The sequence below is a fragment of the Tachyglossus aculeatus genome, chromosome X1 (assembly GCF_015852505.1).
Source record: "Tachyglossus aculeatus isolate mTacAcu1 chromosome X1, mTacAcu1.pri, whole genome shotgun sequence".
Lineage (NCBI taxonomy): Eukaryota > Metazoa > Chordata > Mammalia > Monotremata > Tachyglossidae > Tachyglossus > Tachyglossus aculeatus.
In genome coordinates this window covers 28,803,834-28,829,709 of record NC_052101.1, presented here as the reverse complement: position 1 = coordinate 28,829,709, position 25,876 = coordinate 28,803,834, and the positions used below count along the sequence as shown (strand labels likewise).

Here is a 25,876-nt window from a genome sequence, read left to right as displayed (position 1 = left end):
CAAAAACACTTAAAGAGGAATGAATTTATTTTGAATTCTAAACCTAACGCTTCTGACCAATGAATACCGTCTGCTCTGCTCTAATGGGCAGTCTATACAGTCTGAACAGATACTAGGAGAGATTGCTAATTTGGGAAACTTCTTCCCTCAGCACACTTCTGTCTGAATATAGCATGATGCAATGTCAGAAGAAATGGTTTTGTGCATGTATGGCAGTGCCAGCTAGAGCTGAAGAACTAGGAGTTTTCCATAATGCAAGATTCTTCAGGAAAACTGCGTTGCAGAAGCACTGCCGCCTTGTACTTCCCAAGTGCTTAGTACAGTGCTCTGCACACAGTAAGCGCTCAATAAGTATGATTGAATGAATGAATGAACTGACTGCTAGGAGTGTTTCCTAGTTATCTTATCAAGAACCCTGTCTCTTGTTTCTGTTCACTTTTTCCTTTCTGCTTTTCCTCTCCCTCTAAAACTACCTCTACACTTGTTTCTACAGATTGGCACATTACTAGCTCTCCCAATGCTTGCTTTGTAAAAGACATTTTCCCAAACCTTTCATTGTTTGCAAATTAATTTTTCCTTTGCATTAGTTACTTTATTGTTCCAGCAACTTTGCCTTTCTTCCACACAGTTTTCCCCATTCTTTAACCAAGTATCCCTCAGCTAAGGCATATGGCTTAAGGCATCCTACTCCCATGCCAATAACTTTCAGGGTGCTTTCAACCTAAAAATGTTGTGCCTTCAATACTCAGCTGTTTTGCTTTGAAAGAAAAGTGAGTGGTCTGATATACTGTAAAGCCTTTAAATGTTAATAATAGTTATTTTTGCAAGCTTAGTATTTCATGTATAACATTTCCATAGAATGATTTACATGTGTTCAAATATATTATTAGTTTTATGTTGGTAACATTACTGCACTGAATTGTTTGACTTCAATTCCAGGACCACATTAGTGCCCTGCACTGCAAAGAAAATACTTGCAAATAGAAATGTTCTTGAGATAATGAAAATTCAAGGTGATGAACACTGACAAAACGTTTTAGAGGTATATTAAATTAAGAAAAAAACGGTAGATTTTGGATAAAGTTCATCATTTTAGCTGCATCAGTATCCTATCAGTTCATTTTCTCTTCTATAAACTCTTTGGTCTATTCATTAAATCTGATCTCAACCTTAGGAATTTCTTCATTCTGCATTGTTTGCCTAAGGGGGTTGGCAGTGGAATAAATAAGATAGAGGTACAGGGAGTTAGGTTGGCATTAGATGAGAAGATTGGGCAGGTTGGGTTGTAGTAGGAGATCAGCGAGGTTGGGTAGGAGGGAATGAGCTGACTGAGTGCCTTAAAGCCAATCATAAGGAAATTCTGTGTGATGTGGAGGTGAGTGGGCAGTCACAGGATGTTTGTAAGGAATGGGAAGATATAGGCTGAACAATTTTACAGAAAAATGTTTTGAGTAGCAGAGTGAAGGATGGACAGGGAAGGGGAGAAAGTGAAGACAGCAAGGAGGCTGATGGAGTCATCAAGATAGGAAATGAAAAGTGCCTGGATCAGTGGGGTAGCAGTGATGATGAAGAGGAGAGGACTCAATGTATGTTGTGAAGGTAGAGCCTAGATGATTTCATGACAGATTTAGTGTGCGAGCGGAATGAGAGAGTAAATTCTAAAACAACACCAGAGTTACAGGCTTGTGAAACAGGGAGGGTGGTGGTATTGTCAATGGGTATAGGAAAGTTTATCCTTTGATATTCTGAACTCATTAAAGGTGCCTCAGTGCCCTCAACAATGTTTACTTGCATGTCACAGCCTCACCTTAGAGCAATTTGGCTAAAAATATTCACCTTATAGGCTTTTTATTTTTACACAAATCCAGGAGCACCTCAGCATGGCAATAGATCATATTTTTAAACCTGAATAAACCTGAAATTTACCAGATCCTTACCTTTCTGGTCAGTATCAGCATGCCATTTCTAGCAGTATGAAAAGAAATATTCTCAAATATTGAAACAAGGAGGGTGGTGGTATTGTCGATGGTTATAGGAAAGTCAAGAAGAGGACAAGGTTTCAGTGCAAAGAGGTCTGTTGAAGATCCCCTACTCCGCCTATGTGCTTATAAACTTCTTCAAAGAACTTCTCTAGATCTGTGAGATTTTCTTACTGCCACAAGTCTTTTCCTCCCTTCCCTCTCTATGCTCCCTCCACCATCATATTCTTTCAACTGGAATAGGTGCTGACCTTTTTTTTTTCTCCCAGTTGTCCTAACTTCAGGATTTTAGGTCCTGACCATCTCGCCTGTTTTTCTTCTTCTCTTCCCCAGTGCTTGTCTTTCCTCTTTCCATTCCCCTTGCTCCTGCCACTTTACCTCTCTCAATAACTATTTAAAAATCACAACCACAGTAATATACTATGGATAAAAATTAAGCAGCTGGAGTTAAACTAGTTTTTTTGCTACATATGCTTAAATGTGGTATTAACTAGTTAATAGTCCTGTTGCTCAGTCTTTAATGGTACTGGGCTTCTGTTTCTAAAGTGGTAGAATTCTCGATGAACTTGTTACAGCGCTTTCAATAAAAATACCTGACATCTTGTAAAACTGATCACAGACAGTGGCTCTGAAATAATCCCGTAAGAGACCACTTTAAATGATTATGGGTTGAGCACAGTTGATCTAAAAACGAGCTTAGATGGACTTGCTTGAAAAAAAATGCAAAGGAAAGGGCAGGAAAAAAAATGACGGGAAATGAGGAACAGGCTGACCTAGAATTAAATGATGGATTGGTCTCTATTGTCTTGTCAGAGAAGGCATAATAGAACGTTCCGTTCAAGGTCTTCAGTGCTGCTTTATCCTTTGATATTCTGAACTCATTAAAGGTGCCTCAGTGCCCTCAACAATGTCTACTTGCATGTCACAGCCTCACCCTAGGGCAATTTGGCTGAAAATATTCACCTTATAGGCTTTTTATTTTTACACAAATCCAAGAGCACCTCAGCATGGCAACAGATCATATTTTTAAACCTGAATAAACCTGAAATTTACCAGATCCTTACCTTTCTGGTCAGTATCAGCATGCTATTTCTAGCAGTATGAAAAGAAATATTCTCAAATATTGTCTTTTTTTTAATGGCATTTGTTAAGCACTTACTATGTGCCAGACATTGTACTAAATGCTGCTGGGGTAGTTACAAGGAAATCCAACTGGACACAGTCCATGTCCCACATGGGGCTCACATTCTTAATCCCCAAAGACCCTCCCCATGCAGCATGTTTGAACTTCACCTTCTCCAACTCATCCTATAGACTGTAAGCTCCTTGTGGGTAGAGAATGAGTCTACCTACTCAGTTGCATTGTACTCTCCCAAGTTCTTAGTACAGGACTCTGCACACAGTAAACATTCAATAAAATACCATCAATTAATTATCAGGACTAGAAACCACACTGTGCTCCTAGATGACTTCCAGATCGTTCAAAGATATTTTGCTTTGGAGCCATTTAAGTTGTTTTTCATCTTTTCTGACGCTGCCAAGTTTTGAAAAACTTGTTAGAATGAAAGGAACTGATGATCTAATTTGTGTCTGATTTTTTTTTTCATCTTGGGCACTGAAGGCCTAAGCTATCCAAATGAGGTTGTTGGTCAGAGATTCTGCCTTCTATGCAACTCTCTTGTGAAAACTGAGAGTCTCTTATTTCAGTCACAATCTTCATATCACTCTTAGGGTAACACACTTCACCACTGCATGTAGGTGCTGGAGTCCATTTATGTGGGACAGACTCCTGAATCAATTCAGTTGTGCCTAGGAAGGATAATGAAATGCTTGACTAATGCAGCTTTGGGACAAGCTAAGCATTAGCAGGTTTGATAAAATCATATCAGCATCTCATTATTCAAACATTTTATCTAACGCAGGTGATTAAATGGTGTATGTGTGTGTGTATGTATGTGTTTCCTCTGGTATAAACTGGAAATTTTATTTCAGCTGTGTTTGCAGGGTTAGTTTGCTTAAAATCATGTAAGCCCAAATTATCTATGCAAGCAGTTTTATTTATTGAGATTTCTTTCAAGAAAAAAGCTGCAATCAAATCAGTCAGCCCAAACTATCATCGACATTAACAAGGGGCTGTAAGATCATTGTAAAAAATGTCTTTCTGTTCTTATTACCAAGCTGTGTCGTAGCCCAGCTTCCAAAACATGGCGTAGAACTAAGCTCCCAAAAATGTTTATAAAGAAGATGTAATTTGCTTAGCAACCATTTATGTCATATTCAATGTTTGAATAAAACTGACACAAAAAATTGAATCGGTTAAAGGTTGAATTCTTCAGCAAAGAAGACAATCAATCATCATGGTAAATACTTACTTTTGGTTGCTCAAGGTAGATGTAAGGACAGAAAGTTTAATGTCCCCGCAGTCTGTTTTCAAAACATTAACAACTACACTAAAATAATAAAAGTTTCTCTTGCTTCAGATGTACTAAATCAATCTTGATACTCAAACGGTAGCTATAATTGAGTTATTCAAAAGAAAGACATTAATACTGTTCAATTTTTTTAAAAAATGAATCTGAGTGCATATGCCCTGAGCATTTTGTGTTTCTGAAAGGCACTGTGAAGTCATGGAAGTCAAATGGGGACAGAGGGTCTTTTTCTTGTTTCTAAGTAAATGCAAAGAAACCACACTACTTTTTAGGAATGAAAGCATGAACCAAACAAACTCTGATTCCCTCTCCATGGAATTCAGTTGAAAGGCTTCTCTCTAATAAGGTACTAGGAAATGGCTGAATAGTTTCAGGGGGCACAAATCAGTGTCATTTCTTATTATTATGGTCCATATACAAATACTCTCCTGAAATATCATCAGTCAATTGTATTTATTGAGCTCTACTGTATACAGAGCACTGTACTAAGCACTTGGGAGAGTACAATACAAACAATATAACAGACATGTTTCCTGCCAATAATGAGCTTATAGTCGAGAGGGGGAGACAAATATTGACGTGAATAAATATTTAATATATAGCTGAAAGATATGTACATAAGTGTTGTGGGCTTGGGGTGAATATCCTTTGTCCAAAGGACACAGACTGAATCACCTAGATGACATAATTGGGAAAATGAGCAGGGAAAAAGAGAGCTTAATTGGGGAAGGCCTCTTGCAAGAGATGTGACCTTAGTAATGCTTTGATTGAAAGTGGAGAGAGTGGTGGACTGGCATATACGGAGAGGGAGGGAGTTTTTTTTTTTAATGGTCTTTGTTAAGCACTTACTGTGTGTCAGGCACTGTACTAAGCACTGGGATAGGGAAAGGTTTATCAGGTTAGACACAGTCCCTGTTCTACACGGGGCTCACAGTGTTCACTCCCCATTTTACAGATGAGGTACAGCTGTAAAATGTGTTTTTCTGAGGCACAGAGAAGTTAAAGTCCTTACCCAAGGTCACAGTCGGGAATAGAATCCAGGCTCTTCTGACTGCCAGTCCCAAGTTCTATTCACAAGGCCCTGCTGCTTTTCTAGGCTAGGGAAACAACATGAGAAAGGGGTTCACGGTGAGACAGATGATATCAGGGCACAGTGAGTAAACTGTCACTAGATGAGTGGAGTCTGGGGGTTGGGCTGTAGAGAGGTGAGGTAGGGTGGGACAATCTGGTTGAGTGCTTTAAAGCCAAGGGTACTGATATCTTGACTCCTGTCTCTCTCACCTCCAGTACATACTTCACTCTGTGCCCAAACCATTTTTCTACAAAATTATTCAATGTTTCCCCACTCCTCAATAACCTCAGGTGGTTGTCATTTACCTCCAAATCAAACAGAAACTCATTACTATCAGCTTCAAAGCAATCACCTTGTTCCCTCCTTTCTTACCTCCCTGATTTACTACAACACAGCCTGCATACTTTACTCCTCTAATTCCAACCTATTCACTGTACCTTGATCTGGTCTATCTCACCACTGACCTCTCACTACTGTCTGCCTCTAGCCTGGCAACACCGTCCCCCTTCACAGCCAACAGACGATCCCTCTCCCCACCTTCAAAACCTTACTAAAAGCATCTCTCTCCCCAGTGGCCTTCCCTAATCCCTCATTCCAGTGGCCACCCCTAATCCGTCATTTCCTTTTCTTCCACTCCCTTCTGCATCACCCTGGCACCAGATTTGCACCCTTTATTGGCTCCTCCCTCAGCTTCACAGCACTGCTGTACACATCCATATTTTATTTATTTATATCAATGTCTGTGTCACCCACTAAGTCTAATTCACTGTGGTCAGGAAACATGTCTATCAACATGGTTATATTATACCTCCCAAGCACATAGTACAGTTCTCTGCACTCAGTGAGCACTCAGTAAATATAATTGAGTATTGAATGACTCCCATTCTTACCTGCTGCTCTCTTGGAACTCAGACAGAAAAAGAGTTCCACTTGGGGAGGTATTCTTTTTCTCTTTCTACTTTGCTTGGAGTTAGAAAGCTGTTGGGCTAATTTGGGGTTCCTTCAGTCTAAATCCTTTTCCAGCCACATCTCCCAAGCAAAGTCGCAGGGTGCCCAGGTGGCCAAATACATGGTGAGCAGCTACTAGTACTCATGGAATCAACCTTTGTGTGTGTGGGGCTTTAAACCTCAGTGCTGTGAATATATTGTAAGCCTTAGTCTTTGTTTCCACTGTTGGCATTCTCTCCAACTGATATTATTAATCAATCTTGACTTCAGCCATTATTCTATTTGGGAGCCTGGATTGGCCATAATTACTGAGCTATCAACAAATCTCTTGCCTGGATTTTTCCAATTCCACATTGCTTTTAGTCATTTCCTCTGAAAATACCAGAGCCACTTTTAGTCCTACTTTGGTGTTGTACAGCTAAATGGACCCAATCTCAATCTTAAGAAACAAATTCTTCTAAATCAAATAATTTGATGGCCAGTATAGGGCCAGTTTGCTGTAATGTAGAGGAAAAGATGCAGGCCCGCAGAATTTAATACATCTCTGGAGATTAAGTGTGATAACATGGAAAAATTGCAGCAGAACGACTAAAAATCATCTCTTTGCTGCTGCAAGTGGATGCCTAGCTAAGGCAGATCTAGATTTTATTTGTGTCACAGGTCTTGCATAAAGCAACCAATATAAAAAAAATGCATTATTCCTATTTTATAAGACTTTTAAAAAGGAAGACTTTCTATTCAATGTCATGTATAGCTAAAACCTTCACCACTTTGGTATCCAAATTGCCAGAGAGAAAGATTAATGCCATGACAAGAAAAAAAAGGTGGAGAGGAAGGAGTCAATGAGTAGGTAAGTGGGAAGAAGAGGGAAGAACACAAAAGAAGACAGAGAGAGTGGGAGAGACAGACAGGGACAGAGACAGAAACAGGGAATGCAAAAAATCATGAATTGCCAATAGAGAAAATTACTGCTGGTATCAAGCAGCTTGGCTTAGTGGAAAGATCCTGGGCTTGGGAATCAGAGGTCATGGGTTCTAATCCCAGCTCCTCCACTTGCCAGTTGTGTGACTTTGGGCAAGTCACTTAACTTCTCTGTGTCTCAGTTACCTCATCTGTTAAATGGGGATTAAGACTGTGAGCCCCAAATGGGACAACCTCATTACCTGTATCTACCCCAGCACTTAGAACAGTGCTTGGCACATAGTATGCACTTAACAAATAACATCATTATTTTCAATTTGCATCATTTTCTCAGATACCAAAGCTTGGAAAAGAATAAAAATGCATGAATTTGAGAGAATGTAGAAAAATCTCATTTTAGGTAGCAGACGTTAACATATCGCCATCTTCTTCAAATGCCATTGAGTCACTTCTGACCCATTGTGACTCCATGGACACACACTCTCTTCAGAATGTACCATCTTCTGTCAAAGTCATTCTGGCATGTGTATCCATAGAATTTTCTTGGAAAAGATATGGAAGTGGTTTACCATTGCCTTCTTCCGCTCAGTAAAAACTGGATTCTCTGCCATTATCTTTGACTTTGATCACTTAATCAACTGTGACTCCATGCACACACACTCTCTTCAGAATGTACCATCTTCTGTCAAAGTCATTCTGGTATGTGTATCCATAGAATTTTCTTGGAAAAGATATGGAAGTGGTTTACCATAGCCTTCTTCCGCTCAGTAAAAACTGGATTCTCTGCCATTATCTTTGACTTTGATCACTTAATCAACTGTCTTCGACTTTTTCCCTTGCTGCTGCTATCCAGAACAAGTGACTCGACTTTGTCTGATGTTTTGGGTTAGACCCTTCCATTATGGGTAGCCCTATATGGCATCGCCTGTCCCGCCGTCGACCCCCGGCCCACGTCCTCCCCCTGGCCTGGAATGCCCTCCCTCCGCACATCCGCCAAACTAGCTCTCTTCCTCCCTTCAAAGCCCTACTGAGAGCTCACCTCCTCCAGGAGGCCTTCCCAGACTGAGTCCCCTCCTTCCTCTCCCCCTCTTCCCCCCTCCATCCCCCTGCATTACCTCCTTCCCCTCCCCACAGCACCTGTATATATATATATATATATATATATATATATATATATATATATATTTGTACATATTTATTACTCTACTTATTTATTTATTTTACTTGTACATATTTATTCTATTTATTTTATTTTGTTAATATGCTTTGTTTTGTTGTCTGTCTCCCCCTTCTAGACTGTGAGCCCATTGTTGGGTAGGGACCGTCTCTATATGTTGCCAACTTGTACTTCCCAAGCGCTTAGTACAGTGCTCTGCACACAGTAAGTACTCAATAAATACGATTGAGTGAATGAATGAATGAATAGCTCTAAGCTTCATCAACATATGAAAACTGTCTTGACATGCTAGGCATATCAATTCATAAGAAAAAGAGAACTGTAGTATAACAAACTTATAGCTCCACAGTTTATTATTGAAAATTATTCAATTCTGCCAAACTTTTCAATTTCTGATGTAGCATAATTTATTACTCTCCTATGAAGATGCCTTATATCATGCTACATCAGAACTCGAGAAGTTTGGCAGAATTGAATAGCTTTCAAAAATAAACTGTAGAGATACAAGATTGTTACACTGCCATTCTCTTTTATTTCTCTGGCATTTTGAGGAACAGATGTTTTAAAAGTGAAAGTTGCTCATTATTGTTATGTTAATGTAGTGGCCAACACCTGGTCTATCTTATGCTGTTTATCAATTATAGAACATCACTCACTGATGTTCTACTGAACTGAACTAGAATTCTGATTAAAACGTGAAGTATTGTTTAAGCCAAATTATTCTGGGGAAAAGTCATGGCAGGAAAACATATTCAGTCCAGTCAAAGAAATGGATCCTGTGGTTCTGTATATATTTTGCTTATTCTTAAAGATTTTCAGACTATTTGAATTAAGTTATTATTTTGTAGTAGTAGCAGCACATTTACTGGCTATCGACTTGAGGAGATGCACCTAACTAGGAGCATAGGAAATACAGAATAAGGAAATGGCATTTCCTGGCCACAAGGAATTTAAACTCTAATGGGGGAAACAAACAAAAATATTTACAACAAATAATTTAATAAGCTTGCATAGATGAGTACTGAGTAGGGTAAAACTATGTTCCTAAATACTGAAATTCTTGTTAAGATTTCTGTTAAAAAATCTGTTAAAATTTCTGTTAAAATTTTGGATGTTTTGGAGATATATTCTTTCTGTCTTCTACTTGATATAAATATGATTTGCATAGGATAATGGTGGCATGTTAGGCGCTTACTATGTGTGAAGCACTGTTCTAAGCACTGGGGGGGGATACAAGGTGATCAGGTTGTCCTACGTGGGGCTCACAGTCTTAATCCCCATTTTACAGATGAAGTCACTGAGGCCCAGAGAAGTTAAGTGACATGCCCAAAGTCACATAGCTGACAAGTGGCGGAGCCAGGATTAGAACCCATGACCTCTGGCTCCCAAACCCGAGCATATAACAGTAACAAGACCATGGTCTTACTAAGCTTCAGAAAGTTGTAAGGGTTAAACGTACACTCCAAGTTGATTCTGTTTCTGGACTTGAGAAAAATCACTATTTCTATGGCATGACTCAAGATTTCTTTTTTTTTTCCTTTTAGAAATGTAGTTTTAAACACAATAAAACAGTGAGCATGTGTTGAAAATCACGTAAACCAGTCTGACTAAGCCTAGGCAGTTTGATTATCTTTGTCTAACATGCATTTGACTTATCATCATCATCAATCATATTTATTGAGCGCTTACTGTGTGCAGAGCACTGTACTAAGCACTCGGGAAGTACAAGTTGGCAACATATAGAGACAGTTCCTACCCAACAGTGGGCTCACAGTCTAAAAGAGTGGGCTTATGAATGTCACATGGTAAATGCTGCAACTTGCAGCTGCTAACTGAACAAAGGAAACTGGAAAACAGAACTCTTGACTGTGGGTCCTATTTGTAAAATATAAATATAAGTAAAACCACCGATATTAAACACTATATATCTGTTCAAGGAAGTTCAAGAGCGCCTAAGTAGAAGACATTCAGGCAACAGGGCTAGGTAGCCTCTTTCAACAGTTTCCCTGTGACAATAAGTGTAATTTATTGAATGCTTACTGCCTGGAGAGCACTGTTCAAGTACTTGGAAAAGTACAGTTTCCTATGGAATGGTTGGCTTTTGAGTCTGAAGGCGCACCTCCTTCAAGAGGCCTTCCCAGAGGAAGCCCTGCTTTTCCTCAGCTCCCCCTCTTCCACCTAATCACAACTTGCTCCCTTTGCTCTTCCCCTCTTTCCCTACCCCACAGCACTTATGTATATGTGTATATTTCTATTCTATTGATTTATATTGATTCCTGTTTACTTGTATTGATGTCTGTCTCCCCCTCCCCGCCACACCACCCTAGACTGTGAGCCCACTGTGGGCAGGAATTGTCTCTATTGATGTACTGTACTTTCCAAGCACTTAGTACAGTGCTCTGCACACAGTAAGCACTCAACAAGTACAATTGAATGAACTGAATGAATGAACGAATGAATGGTCTCCCCACTCAAAACTCATTACCACTTCATTTGACTTCCGCAGAGGGGGTAGAGAAGAAGTGAACTGATCACCCTGCCAATACACTCAAAGTAAATCTCCTCTGCTCCATTTTTAATGCTTTGATCAGGGGACCAGATAGTTCAGCTCAACTTGTTTTGGAATAGAACTGCATATTTATTACTCTATTTATTTATTTGTTTTACTTGTACATATCTATTCTATTTATTTTATTTTGTTAGTATGTTTGGTTTTGTTCTCTGTCTTCCCCTTCTAGACTGTGAGCCCACTGTTGGGTAGGGACTGTCTCTATATGTTGCCAACTTGTACTTCCCAAGCGCTTAGTACAGTGCTCTGCAGACAGTAAGCACTCAATAAATATGATTGATTGATTGATTGATATCTATTCTATTTTATTTTGTTAATATGCTTGGTTTTGTTCTCTGTCTCCCCCTTCTAGATGGTGAGCCCGCTGTTGGGTAGGGACCGTCTCTATATGTTGCCAACTTGTACTTCCCAAGCGCTTAGTAAAGTGCTCTGCACACAGTAGGCGCTCAATAAATATGATTGATTGATTGATATCTATTCTATTTTATTTTGTTAATATGCTTGGTTTTGTTCTCTGTCTCCCCCTTCTAGACGGTGAGCCCGCTGTTGGGTAGGGACTGTCTCTATATGTTGCCAACTTGTACTTCTCAAGCGCTTAGTACAGTGCTCTGCACACAGTAAGCGCTCAATAAATACAATTGATTGATTGATTGATTGATTTCAATCCAGTAATCTTCTGGCTAACTATCGCTAAGTGTCTGATTGTCTTCAATCTGGTGACTGGAATTTTTAAACTCACGCATCCCTGAACAATAATGAGAAACCATTAAAATCTATAGAGGACTATTTAGTGGAAAAAGCAAGTGAAAATGAAAAAGTTATTATATTTTCAATAAAACAATCATATTCTAGGAAAAATACAAAAAATCCCCATCAATAAAAAAGGGAAAAAAAGGCCTAAGGAATAAAAAAGGTGCTACTGTAGTAAGTATTGTAAGAGAAGCAGCTTAGCTTAGTGGGAAGAGCACGGGCTTGGGAGTCGAATGCCGGCTCCGCCACTTGTGACTGTGTGACTTCTCTGTGCCTCAGTTACCTCATCTGTAAAATGGGGATTAAGATTCTGAGCCCAGATAGGAAAACCTGATTACCTTGTATCTATGCCAGTGCTTAGAACACTGCTTGGCACATAGTAAGTGTTTAACAAATTCCATCATTATTATTAGTAGTAGTACTATTAATATTGTTCCTTGGTATATAGATCTACTTAACTGCTGTGCTAGCTGTATTGAACAAAACAGATGCATCATTCTCAAAAATATTAGAGATGAAGTAGGACGATTGGTCAATAAAAGTAACTTAAATACTTTAAAGGCATGCCTACTTATGTCTTGTGGTTTTAAAATTATATGTTACATTTTCACCAGGCTCCTCCAGGAAAAAAAAATCCAATTAATGGTATTTATTGAATGGTGTATTATGTGCAGAGCACTGTACTAAGCACTTGGGAGAGTACAACTGAGTTGGTAGATATGTTCCCTGCCCACAATGACCCTAATGTATAGAGAAAAAAAGTCTCGTTTCCAAAAGCATAACAGAAAGTTTAAATGCCAGTTAAGAATGCATTTTTTTAAAACAATGACCTTTTTTTTTTAAAGGCAACATCACCAAACCCTAAGACATTTAGAAGAGTCTTAGTATTTGGTGCTATGCATAAATTGGAGACATTTTTAGTCAGTTCCTATTAGACAAAAAGAATTTGAAATAGTGAATACACGTGCATCAAATATTCTCAATGGTAAATTTGCATTGTGAAATGGAATTATGATATTGACAGGTGTTATAAAATACAGTGGGAGGAAAAGTGTCCTCTAAGTCCCTTCTGTGCTGGGGAGATTTGCCTAAGCTAATTTGAAATTAAACATTTTTTTATTACAACTTGAAATGTCACTCCGTTTGCATTAATATCTACCCAACACGCTCTTCAAAGTGTGGTAATTAGCAATTAGTCAAGAAGCACTCATCCTGTCTCGGGTCTCGCCTGCATGGTTATAAATGTGATGTTTCTCTTCCTTGAAGTTTTGCAAAGACTCCTAGGACTTGAAGATATCTCAACAGGCCCTCCATACATTTCTCCAGCCTCTAGGAAGGGCATACCTTCCCCTCATTAATCAATCAATCAATCAATCGTATTTATTGAGCGCTTACTGTGTGCAGAGCACTGTACTAAGCACTTGGGAAGTACAAGTTGGCAACATAGCGCTTGGGAAGTACAAGTTGGCAACATATAGAGACAGTGCCTACCCAACAGTGGGCTCACAGTCTAAAAGACAACTTGATCCCATTGTATCCCCCCAGAGCTTAGAACAGTGCTTTGCACATAGTAAGCGCTTAACAAATGCCGTTATTATTATTATTATTATTATTATTATTATTATTACTATTATATACAGACAGTTCCTACCCACAGTGGGCTCACAGTCTAAAAGGGGGAGACAGAGAACAAAACCAAACATACTAACAAAATAATAAGGTGGAGGCCATCACCCCATTTGTGCCTCTTTCCCTAGAGGTTTCTCCTGTAGATGAGCTGGGGACAATCAGCATGGGTTCAAATCAGAAGGACTGGGTTCTAATCCCAGCTCTGACGAGCTGTGTGTGACCTTGGGCAAGTCACAATTTCTCTGGGCCTGTTACCGCATCTGTAAAATGGGGATTAAGACTGTGAGTCCCATGTGGGACATGGACTGTGTCCAACCTGATTACCTTGTATCTACCCCAGCACATAGAACAGTGCCTGGTATATGGTAAGCGATTAACAAATACCACTAAAACAAAACAAACCTCCAGACCCTTGAGTAACAGAGCGAAAGAGGGGGCAAAAGGGGGAAATAACAGGGCACAGAGGGAGAGACACAAAAGAAAGTGACAGAATGTATTAGATCTTGGAGTTATTCATAAAAATCACCAAGAAAGGTAAGGTTACCTCTTCCAGTTTTTCATAATCAGGAAATTGAAAAATCTTTCCTGTTGCATTCTGTCAATTTCCTTAGGTGTTCTTTTCAGTGGAGATAAAAAAAAACTTTTAATTTTTAAAAAGTGTTCAATGCAAAGAATGAACAAAAAAATCTAACCATTCACAGAAAGTATCATATTCAATTGTATCAAAACCTAAGCAAAAAAAATTGAACTATCTGAAAAACAAACTATGATAGGAATAATATATATAAGCCTTCCTGTACCAGAAGCAAGAAGAGGGAATACATAATATGAAGCGTGCAGTTTGGTAAGGAAATGCATCATAAAGATGTTGCCAGTGCATGTTAAAACCAGACCTCCTCCCTCACCTACTTTAATACAGTAAACTCTCACTGAAATGAAACCCAAGGAAGAGTCTAAATTATTTATTCATAGAATTCATAGCTTCTTCATACTGAATATCTGATATATACATGGGTCAGTGCTTAAGTAATAAGTTACGTAAGATACATACATAAATACTATGAAAGGTAGGGGGTACTTGTGTACTTCTGTGGGGCAGAAGTGTGACATATGACATCTGGGGACTAGACATCATTCCTATTCCCCACATTAATTTTTTTGCTTTCTCTGTATCCTCCTAGTCCTACTAGTAGTATTCACTGAGTGCTCACTTGGTATGGTGCACTGTACAATGTACTTGAGAAGCACAAAATAATGAAGTGACACACTGCCCACCCTCGAGGAACTCAAATGGAAGAGAAACAAAAAGAACAAAAAAAATACTATTACTATTACATCACAAAGACCCCTTTTATACTCTCCCCTTATCTGATTTTTTTATGTCTCAATATTTCTCCTTTCGTTTCTGTCTCTCTGGGTCCATTCTTCTCTGCCTCTTGATCTTTCAGTTTTTACTGCCTTTGAGTCCCACTTCCCTGAGGCATCAATCACCTCCAACCCTCGGTCAATCAATCAATCCATTCAATCATATTTATTGAATGCTTACTGTGTGAAGAGCACTGTACTGTTTGGGAGAGTATGATATAATAATAAACAGAAATATTCTCCACTCATAGCAAGTTTACAGTCAATGCTATTTATTGAGTGCTTACTGTGTACAAAGCATTGTCTAAGTGCTTGGCTCAAGTAACTGTTCCAAAGTCTGGTCACCGGGCTTTTATTGGCCTTTTTAAGGCACTGGGAATAGGAGCAGGATTAACAATAATACTGGGAATATTTTTTCCTCTAAATTATAGAGCCTCCTTCAGTCAAATCCAAGAGAATGTAAAATCCAGTAACTATAAACCTGAAATAGACTGTGAGCCCACTGTTGGGTACGGACCGTCTCTATATGTTGCCAACTTGTACTTCCCAAGCGCTTAGTACAGTGCTCTGCACACAGTAAGCGCTCAATAAATACGATTGAATGAATGAAATAAAAATCATACACTTCAATGAGGAGAATAAGGTTAACACCCACTACAGTATTTACAACTCAATGTTTAATACCTAATTTTCCTTCTAAAACTAACCAGATGATGGTGAGAATCCACAGTTGCCTTTCTAAAGGAAATAAAGCATCTTGTAAGTTGGAGCTGTCTTGTTTGTTTCCTGACAATGTGCCAACTTTAAGAACACCTGGCACATTCACTGAAGAAATGATAGCTCTGCTCAAACTACTACCCCGCTGGAGCAAACCAAGAAGAATAGTGGGAAGAGTAATGAAACTGCCGGAAAAGATAGATGGAATGGCAGTTTTAAGCACCATAATAAGTGACTAAAGTGAAGGAGGAAGGATAGGTGTTACCATAGAAAACATAAAACCTAATGATAGTTTGTTGGGAAAGTTGGAAGCTGTATGAGTTAATACCAGGCTTCATTTGATGTCTCATGTGAGTGTTTCAGAGAACCTGATACCAGGCTTTCTGCTTTTTACTTAATTTATGGCATCCCACTCTTTACCGGCAGAGCCACATGGACAAGTGGACAGAGTCAAGAGACACGTGATCTAATCCTCTCCCCAGCACTTAGTACAGAGCTCTGTACACAGTAAGCATTCAATACGACTGGCAGACTGACTCTACAGCAGTCATGTATTTAACTGTACTCTGCCATTTATATCTAATTTTTTTTTAATGGCTGTTTCCATTCTTAGACTGTAAGCTCTTCGTGGGCAGTGATCATGTCTACCAACTCTATTGTACTGTACGCCCTTAAGTGCTTAGTATACACCCGATAAATACCACTGATACATTGAAAACTCTACAATTCCTACTTATGAGGTCCAAATAAGTCACATTTAACAGAGAATGAATCTGGAACAGACTCTTCCCCCTTTCCCAGTGAGTCTTCGGGAGCGGGAGAAGATGAGACCCCTACTAGATAGCGGGAGGGGAGACAGCATCACCTGGGGAGAGTCAGATTTCAGTAATAGCATGGAGGAGAAGTGACTGGGTCAGGAGTAACTGACCCAGACTGTTGGCCCGTTGTTGGGTAGGGACTGTCTCTATATGTTGCCAACTTGTACTTCCCAAGTGCTTAGTACAGTGCTCTGCACACAGTAAGCACTCAATAAATGAGACTGAATGAATGAGTAGGTGGAGGAAGAAGGAAAGTTTTCCCATGATGGAGTAGGAATTTCACTGGCTGCACTTGGCTGAAACTGTGGGGCAGCTATGTGGGAGGACGGGATGGCACGATGAATAGGAAGGGTTGGAAGGGAGTAAGTTCCCAAGGGGTGGTGCAGGGGGTAGGAGATGAGGGGTGGCCCTGAGAGAGGATGACAGGGAAGGGGCAGGAATGGGGAAGAGTGTGTCAAGTCACCAGAATAAATAGAAATAAAGCTAGATGCACCTCATTAAGAAAATAAATAGAATAGTAAATATGTATAAGTAAAATAAATAGAGTAATAAATCTGTACAAACATATACAGGTGCTGTGGGGAGGGGAAGGAGGTAGGGTGGGGGGATGGGGAGGAGGAGAGGAAAAAGGGAGCTAAGTCTGGGAAGGCCTCCTGGAGGAGGTGAGCTCTCAGTAAGGCTTTGAAGGGAGGAAGAGAGCTAGCTTGGCGGATGTGCGGAGGGAGGGCACTCCAGGCCATGGGGAGGACGTGGGCCGGGGGTCGATGGAAGGACAGGTGAGAATGAGGTACAGTGAGGAGGTTAGCTGCAAAGGAGCGGAGGGTGCGGGCTGGGCTGGAGAAGGAGAGAAGGGAGGTGAGGTAGTTAGAGGTCATGGGTTCGAATCCCAGCTCCGTCACATGTCTGCTGTGTGACCTTGGGCAAGTCACTTCACTTCTCTGAGCCTCAGTTCCCTCATCTGTAAAATGGGGATTGACTGTGAGCCCCACGTGGGACAACCTGATCACCTTGTATCCCCCCCCCAGAGCTTAGAATAGTGCTTTGCACACAGTAAGCGCTTAACAAATGCCATTATTATTATAGGAGGGGACGAGTTGATGGAGAGCCTTGAAACCGAAAGTGAGGAGTTTTTGCTTGATGTGTATGTTGACTGGCAGCCACTGGAGATTTTTGAGGAGGGGAGTAACATGCCCAGAGCTTTTCTGCACAAAGATTATCTGGGCAGCAGCGTGAAGTATAGACTGAAGTGGGGAGAGACAGGAGAATGGGAGATCAGAGGGGAGGCTGATGCAATAATCAAGTCGGGATAGAATGAGAGATTGAACCAGCAATCTCTGTCCCACATGGGTCTCAAAGTCTTAATCCCCATTTTACAGATGAGGTAACAGAGGTACAGAGAAGCTAAGTGATTTGCCCAAAAGTGAGGAACCAGGATTAGAACCCAGGTCCTTCTTCCGGGCCCATGCTCTATCCAATCGGCCACGCTGCTTGTGAGGCTGATGTGAGACCCGAAAGAACTATGTCCAAACTCATAACTTTATATTTACCCCAGTGCTTGGCAAGGGCTTAGTACAGTGGTCATTAAGCCATTTATTGAGCACTTACTAAATGCAGGAAATAGCCAGGACAATGACCCAGAGCCTAGGCTAATCAAAAGAGCCACAAAATGGGCTCTTCCCATTTTCACAGCCTCTGCAGCTCTAAGATCCCCGAATATTTCTGAAGCTGTAAATCTGAGAAAATCTACTGTTCCTGTCTGTGCCACCACTTTCATTTTGGCCCAAGGAAGACAAGGTTTGTGATAGTTCCTACCACAGTTCTCATTTTCTCCTGGTGTTGACCCTGATTTCACCCATGCACTACTATTCAAAGCCTGAAAAATGCCTCACCTGTGATTTTAGAAATATCATTTCAAAGGCTGTAAAACTTTCAGATAGTGAGGAGACAATCCCGTAGGAGGAAGATTAACTCAAGGGACAACACAAATACTTTTAAAGGAGAAAACAACAACAGCCATAAAATGTTGATTTCGATTTTCCAAGATGTGCTCAGAAACACATGTGAGGCCATTTAGCTGGGATGGAGGCTGGTTGAATGAAAACACTGAAAAGGAAATTTGGGGTGCAGATTTGTTAGGCCCTGGAATAAGAAGTTAAGAAAAACTGCTGAATTTACTGACTTACAATTACTAAATCATGGTATTTATTTCACTTCTACTGGATGTGAAGCACTGTGCTACGCACTTGAGACTGATCCAAAAAAAAAAAAAAAAAGTTAAGGGACACAGTCTCTTCCCCTTTAGGGATTTACAATCTAATCTGCAAAATGCCATCAGGAGTAAAGATGTGTTTCTTCTCCGTTTTGGACTGGGGGAGGGAACAAGCATGGGAGACAGGAGGGCATTCGTGGAAGTGAACTAACACCAGAACTTACTGTGTGCAGAGCACTGTACTAAGCACTTGAAAGACAATATAACAGACACATTCCCTGCCCACAGTGAGCTGTTAAAAAAAACCTCCTGGAGGAGAACACATTCACAAACAAAAGAAATGCACACAAGACTTCAATCATTTCAGCAGCCTGCCTCTGCCAGTGATGGCCATAATTTAAAATATTCCACATGGGGTATGCAACATATGCTGTACTGTGACCCCGAAACTTTTTCTCCCAAAACAGCTATACTTTAAGGCTAAAAAAATCTTCCCATAATGGTTAAATTCAGTCTAGGAGAAATCAGAGGAAGGAATACAGTGATCACTAAGGTCCCTTTCAAGTCTGTAGTTTGATGATTATATAAGTGGAAGAAGAGTTGTTTTTGTTATTTCGGTGGCTTGGAAAAGAAGCTTTTAGAAGGGAGGGACAGGGAGATGTACACAATATCATATTCTCCTTCATTAGCTTCAAAATAACCAAACAAGATTTGTGCCTTTAGATTTTCCACTGCACTTTTGATGCCAGCTAAACTTCTACATCTTTCCCTGTTTATTTTACCGAGGATGGTAGCTAAGCATTTGTAAAGAAAACCACTCTGCATGATATAGTTCTGAAAATAGATTAAAAGTAATTTGAAGTTCAGGGTTAATGAGAGATCGAATGCAGGGAAAAGTGACATTAGTTGAGATTTACTGGTAATCTTCACAGAGTAGACAATTTAGAAGCAATTCTTTTTGCAGGTCACACTTTCTATTTTCCACCATGGTCTTCTGTTCATATTACAAATTTTAATGAGACCATTATATGAAAGAAATGAAAGGATGGTTCTTTTTTTCCCATATATTTGCTGAGGTTAGTTTTCTTCTCTTTATCAAGGCTCATTTTTACAGCAATCATTTGTGGGATGAAACAGAATTTCATAAACTCAGATGAGAAAATATGCAGTGAATGTTTAACCCTCTGGAGGCTTATTTCACTCGGCCAGCCTCCAGGATTTGTTCCTATGCCTAATTGACTCCTGAGACATTAGGCATTAAAATTACTCTACCAGTGATGAAAAATAAGAAATTCTAGGTTTCTACAATATAATTTTAATGCTGGATCTTACCCAAATCAAATTGCATTTGAGAAAGAAAAATCCATTTAGCTAGTTAGGGTTCAAAATGACCGGGAAGAACAATAATCAAGAGGGAGCTAGATGGAGTGACAAAGACTATAAAGTTAGATATTAGTAGGTACTGAACTAAATGCTTCGGAGAATACAATAAAGATATGGCCTTGTCCTAGAGGAACTGACAATCCAATAGTAGAAGCAAGAGTGGAAGCCTAGTTTTGCCTGGTAAAAGCAGAGAATGAAAAACATTAAAAAATAATAAATACGAGGCATGTGTAAATAAGTTATAACCGTGGCTATTGGGATGAATTGAGCCAGAGATGGAAATCAATCAGCCTCCTAGCAGAGATGAATTTTTAGGAGAGCTCTGATTATGGAGGTCTGGTAGAATCAAAGAGGAAGGAGTTAGAAGCAGGAGGGAGGGATGCACTGAGAAATGGGTCAAAGGTTGGTGAGTTGAAGTGAGGCAAGGTAGGAAGGTTTGATATGTTGAACATTCCCCTGTGTCTTTTCTGGCTTGAGGGAATCCTTTGGAGGAGGGTTCGCTCCCCCCGGGAAGTCCAACTTTGCATGCCCTTCCAAAAGTGTTTTTCCCCTTCAGCAGGGGATAGGGAGAGTCATAGGGGTTCTCCCACAGGTACCTATTCAAGCAAGCCCCCTTTAGTCGCTGCCACCATTGCCCCTGGATCACAGTTCCTCTAAACTGTAAACTCGTTACGGGCAGGGAACGTGCCTGCTAGTTCCGTTGCATTGTAGTGTCTCAACACTTACTACAGTCCTCCGCACATAGTAAGCACTCAATAAATACCATTTGATTGATTGATTGTGATATAATAGTGTCCCATCTTCTAAGGGAGTGGGCTCAAAAGGCAATGCAACACTCCCAGGTAGTGTCAAGGGCTGAGGATGTCAGCATGGGGAAATTGAAAGCCTTTATGGGACTCCCGCCAAGCCTTGAGTCCCACTTTACTTCCCGTGAAATGAATGTGACCAATCAATCAATCGTATTTATTGAGCGCTTAGTGTGTGCAGAGCACTGTACTAAGTGCTTGGGAAGTACAAGTTGGCAACATGTAGAGACGGTCCCTACCCAACAGTGGGCTCACAGTCTAGGAGGTTATAGGTTATAACCTATAACAGACCAGGTTATAAGGCTCAGTCTAATATAAAAGCAAATATTAAAGCCGAAAGGTTCCTAAATAACAGACCAAACCAGATCTGAACAGAACCACTGAGCTCTAAAAATACATGGTCCCTCACAACCCAACAGAGTTTTTCTTACTTTCTTAAGAGGGAAACTGTTAATGCAATGCTAACCTGGTTTTCCTCCTACCTGTCAGACCTCTATTTCTCATTTTCATTTGCCGGCTCCTACCCCACCTACCATCCCCTCCCCAAGGCTCTCTTTTCAGTGCCTTACTCTTCTTGCTTTACACTCACTCTCTCCGGGAGCCCAGCAATTCACATGGCTACAGCTAACACTTCTACCTATCTCTCCAACCTTGACTTCTCACCTGACCTGTAATCTTGCATCTTCTCTGCCTCCGGGATATCTCCACTTGGATGTCCTGTCAGCACGTCAAACTGAACATGACTAAAACAGAATTCGTCTTTCCCCTTAAATCTACTCCCTAGAACTTTCCCAACTCAGTTGATAACACCCCACCCCCTGTCCTCAAAAGCCATAACCTGGGTTTCACCTTTGACTTTATTCTACTCTCAAATTCCATCAACTGCCATATCCTACACACACCTCCTGGATCCAGCCCTTCCTCCACATCCAAACCACTCCCACCCTGGTACAATCTCTGGTCTTGCCATGGCTAGAAGAGTGCATTAATCTATCTCCTCGCGAGTTTCCCAGACTCTTCCACTCCAATCTATCCTACAGCTGTTGCATGGCTCATACTCTAGAAATGGAGCTTAATCCACATCTCTCCTCTCTTCAAAAACCTGGACTCTCCTCCTGGGTCTCTATGTATCAAATAAGCATTCATAGTCTGCTTCAAGTTTCTCCACCTTTGGTCCCACCTTACCTATTCACTCTCTTCAATCGTTTCAAGACAATTTCCTAGCTGTACCTCGCTCTCAACTCTCCCACCTCAGTCCCTTGCTCACACTGTTCCCCTTACTTAGAACTCCCTTCCTCCTTCCACCCCCTTATCAGACAAACCACAATGCTCCCCACATTTCAAAGCCCTCCAAAAATACCACAAGACTTCCAGATTGATTTTCCAGCACACTGATTCATACCATCCCTTAAACCATCTCTAGTTTGTATTCACTTACGTATAACCTTTCAGTACCCATGTACACTTCTGCAGTCTATTTTGGTGACTTTTTTTATGGTATTTGTTAAGTGCTTACTATGTGACAGGCACTGTTCTAAGCACTGGGATAGAGAAGCAGTGTGGCTCAGGGGGAAGAGCATGGGCTTGGGAGTCTGAGGACATGGGTTCTAATCTCGGTTCTACTACTTGTCTGCTGTGTGAACATGGGCAAGTCACTTAACTTCTCTGTGTCTCAGTTACCTCATCTGTAAAATGGGGATTAAGACTGTGAGCCCCACATGGGACGACTTGTTTACCTTGTATCTACCACAATGCTTAGAACAGTGCTTGGCACATAGTAAGCACTCAACAAATACCATCATTATTCAAGCGCTTAGTATAGTGCTCTGCACAAAGTGCTCAATAAATGCGATTGAATGAATGCAAAGTAATCACGTTGGACACAGTTCATGGTCAATCCCCATTTCACAGATGAGCTAACTAAAGCCCAGAGAAGTTAAATGACTTGCCCAAGGTCACACATCGGACAAGTGGTAGAGCCAGCATTTGAACGCAGGTTCTTCAGACCCCCAATCCGTGCTCTATTCACTAGGCACACTGCTTCTCTAGTTGTAAATATCTTTTAGGTTGGTCTCCCCTAGTAGGGGGAAAGCTTCTTGAGGGCAGGGAACATGTCACTTCTGCTTCTGTACTTACTAAATTCCTAATCCAGTGCATGGCACAACATGAGTGGGCACTCAATTAATGCATCTACCTTAACTCAATAGATACAACTGATTAGTGCAGGAACTTTAAGTGTGGGTAAACCCCTCTAATTTTCTCCACCAAGGGAGAGAGAAAAGAGCATAATTCTCCATCTTTCCATAGCTACTATATGTCACAGTGAGACATCAGTGCCTTTCTGATGGCAGTGGGTCCCATTTATGATGCTTGAGCAGCACTGTCAGATGGGTTTTACTGTTATGCATTCTAGTTCTAAAAATGGGATAGTCAGAGAAGCAGCTGGATAGAAAATATCTTTGAAATATATTTTTCAGCTTGTAGTTCTTCCTAAGGTCATTTGCAACACTTAAGTATATACATCTCTTGTTAATCTTTCACCAAAAGTCATGAGAATCATAGAACCTCAACAATTAACCAAGGCAGCTTGCTTCTTTGGTGCTTCCCGGGATATATAGTTGCTGTACTTTTTTTATTGTTTTTATGGCATTTGTTAAACACTTAATATATGCCAGGCACTGTACTGAGTGTTTGGGTACCTACAAGCTCATCAGGTTGGACATAGTCCATGTCCAACACAGGGCTCACAGTCTTATTAGCCATTTTAAAGATGAGGAAACTGAAGCACAGAAAAGTTAAGTGACTTGCCCAAGGTCACAGCAGACAAATGGGGAGCCAAGATTAGAACCCAGGTTCTTCTTACTCCCAAGCCCATGCTCTACCTACAAGTCATGATTTTTATTTCTTAATCTCCCAGGTCTCCTACACATTCTGTAACTCACGTGGCGGGGGGAAAAACATGATCACAAAGGTGGTTTTTCCTCAGGGTGAAACATTCGTTATACTTTGGGTAGGCTGAACCCTGAAATCCTAAATGTGGGAAACTTGGCTGCATAATTTGTGGTGTAGGGGCAGCATCAGTGCTCTTTTTTCTTAAAGACTGTAAGCTCCTTTCAGGCAGGGATCTGTCTACCGACTCTGTTGTATTGTTCCTTCCCAAGTGCTCACTCTGCACAGAGTAAGCACTCAATTAATAACCACAGATTGATTGATCATGTTCTCATCTCCTAATATCAGAATTCAATTCATCTCCAGATGAACAAAAGGGATGCACGAGTCAAAGCCATCTCCAAGGACAATGCTGTCCTCCAATACCAATGTTTGTCTTTGCCCTTTTAAAAATGTATTTCTATGAATATTCTAATGAAAAATTATCAAGACATCTGTAGTTATCTGCAACCTCTGTTCATCAGCCCAGGATTTGAATGTCCATGATGTGACAAGCTCTGCGGTGGTTAATGGTGAAAAGGTTTAAACTGTCACTGGGAGAAGTCAGAGTTGGCACCCCTCTGAGACTACTGTTATAGATTATAATGTTTTGAGTGCTGACTGTTTTTAGCCCTGGGCAAGAGTATGTAAAGGAAGAGTCTGTGCTTCTCTCTAAGAGATGCTGCATCTGTCTCCTTGGTTGCGAGCTCTGAATGCCGCTACATCAATTTACATTCTGAAGGTTATCTTTTCTGCCAGAAGAGCTGAGAACAGAAACATTTAAAAATGAAAATAGAAACCCAGCTTCTGAGGCCACAACATTTATAAACCATCTATGGAATTGACTTTCTTAGAATTTTTTATTTTTCTTGATATTTGGAAACCAATTATTTTTTCAAACCTTCTTTAGCCTTGTGTGTCTGCTTGAAGTTATTACAGTTACGGAGTGATAACAGAATAATGGTTTCTGGGTGTTGAGAGAAGATGCCCGTTTCTCCACTCAACTCACTCTACCCCAGTGAAAGTGGAGTACCAAAATAAGTGTCCTAACTAGTGTCATCAACTAAGCCCAGCTCTAAGACTATGAATATCCCTCCCTCCTCCTAATAATAATAATGTTGGTACTTGTTAAACGCTTACTATGTGCAAAGCACTGTTCTAAGCGCTGGGGTAGATACAAGGTAATCAGGTTGTCCCACGAGGGGCTCACAGTCTTCATTCCCATTTTACAGATGAGGGAACTGAGGCCCAGAGAAGTGAAGTGACTGGCCCAAAGTCACACAGCTGACAAGTGGCGGAGCCAGGATTTGAACCCATGACCTCTGATTCCAAAGCCCGGGCTCTTTCCATTGAGCCACGCTGCTTCCTACTGATTTATCTTGAGATTGCATCCTCAAGATCATTGCCTGAGCATCTTGCTTTAATATCAAGGAAAAAAATATATATAAAGACACTATATTGCATTTGCCCGTATTATCCCATTGTCCTTAAGAACAGAATTCTGGATTGACTTCATTGTCAAGAAAATGAAGTTGGGCCATGAAGGAGATGTGATTTTAGTACGGCTTTGAAAACGGAGAAAATGATGGTCTGTCAAATATGAAGGCTGAAGGAGTTCCATGCCAGAGAGTTCAACTGCGAGAAAGATGGTAACAAGATACAGTGACATACACCTAGCTACTGTTAGGTGTTAACAGTTAAATATAACATCATCATCATCATCATCAATCATATTTATTGAGCGCTTACTATGTGCAGAGCACTGGACTAAGCGCTTGGGAAGTACAAATTGGCAACATATAGAGCCAGTCCCTACCCAACAGTGGGCTCACAGTCTAAAAGGGGGAAACAGAGAACAAAACCAAACATACTAACAAAATAAAATAAATAGAATAGCTATGTACAAGTAAAATAAATAAATAAATAAATAGAGTAATAAATAGATAAATAGATAGATAAATAAATAGAGTCCTGGGAGGTTCATTCATGCAGTCATCATCATCATCATCAATCGTATTTATTGAGTGCTTACTATGTGCAGAGCACTGTACTAAGCGCTTGGGAAGTACAAATTGGCAACATATAGAGCCAGTCCCTACCCAACAGTGGCCTCACAGTCTAAAAGGGGGAGACAGAGAACAAAACCAAACATACTAACAAAATAAAATAAATAGAA

General features: G+C 40.4%; 1 non-coding gene across 1 annotated transcript; it reads left to right on the top strand.

The window, feature by feature from the left end:
• Positions 1-23,706: 23,706 nt before the first annotated feature.
• On the top strand, positions 23,707-23,865 carry LOC119920266. Its single transcript, XR_005448024.1, has one exon. It is a non-coding gene; the product is annotated as a U1 spliceosomal RNA (small nuclear RNA).
• Positions 23,866-25,876: the final 2,011 nt, after the last annotated feature.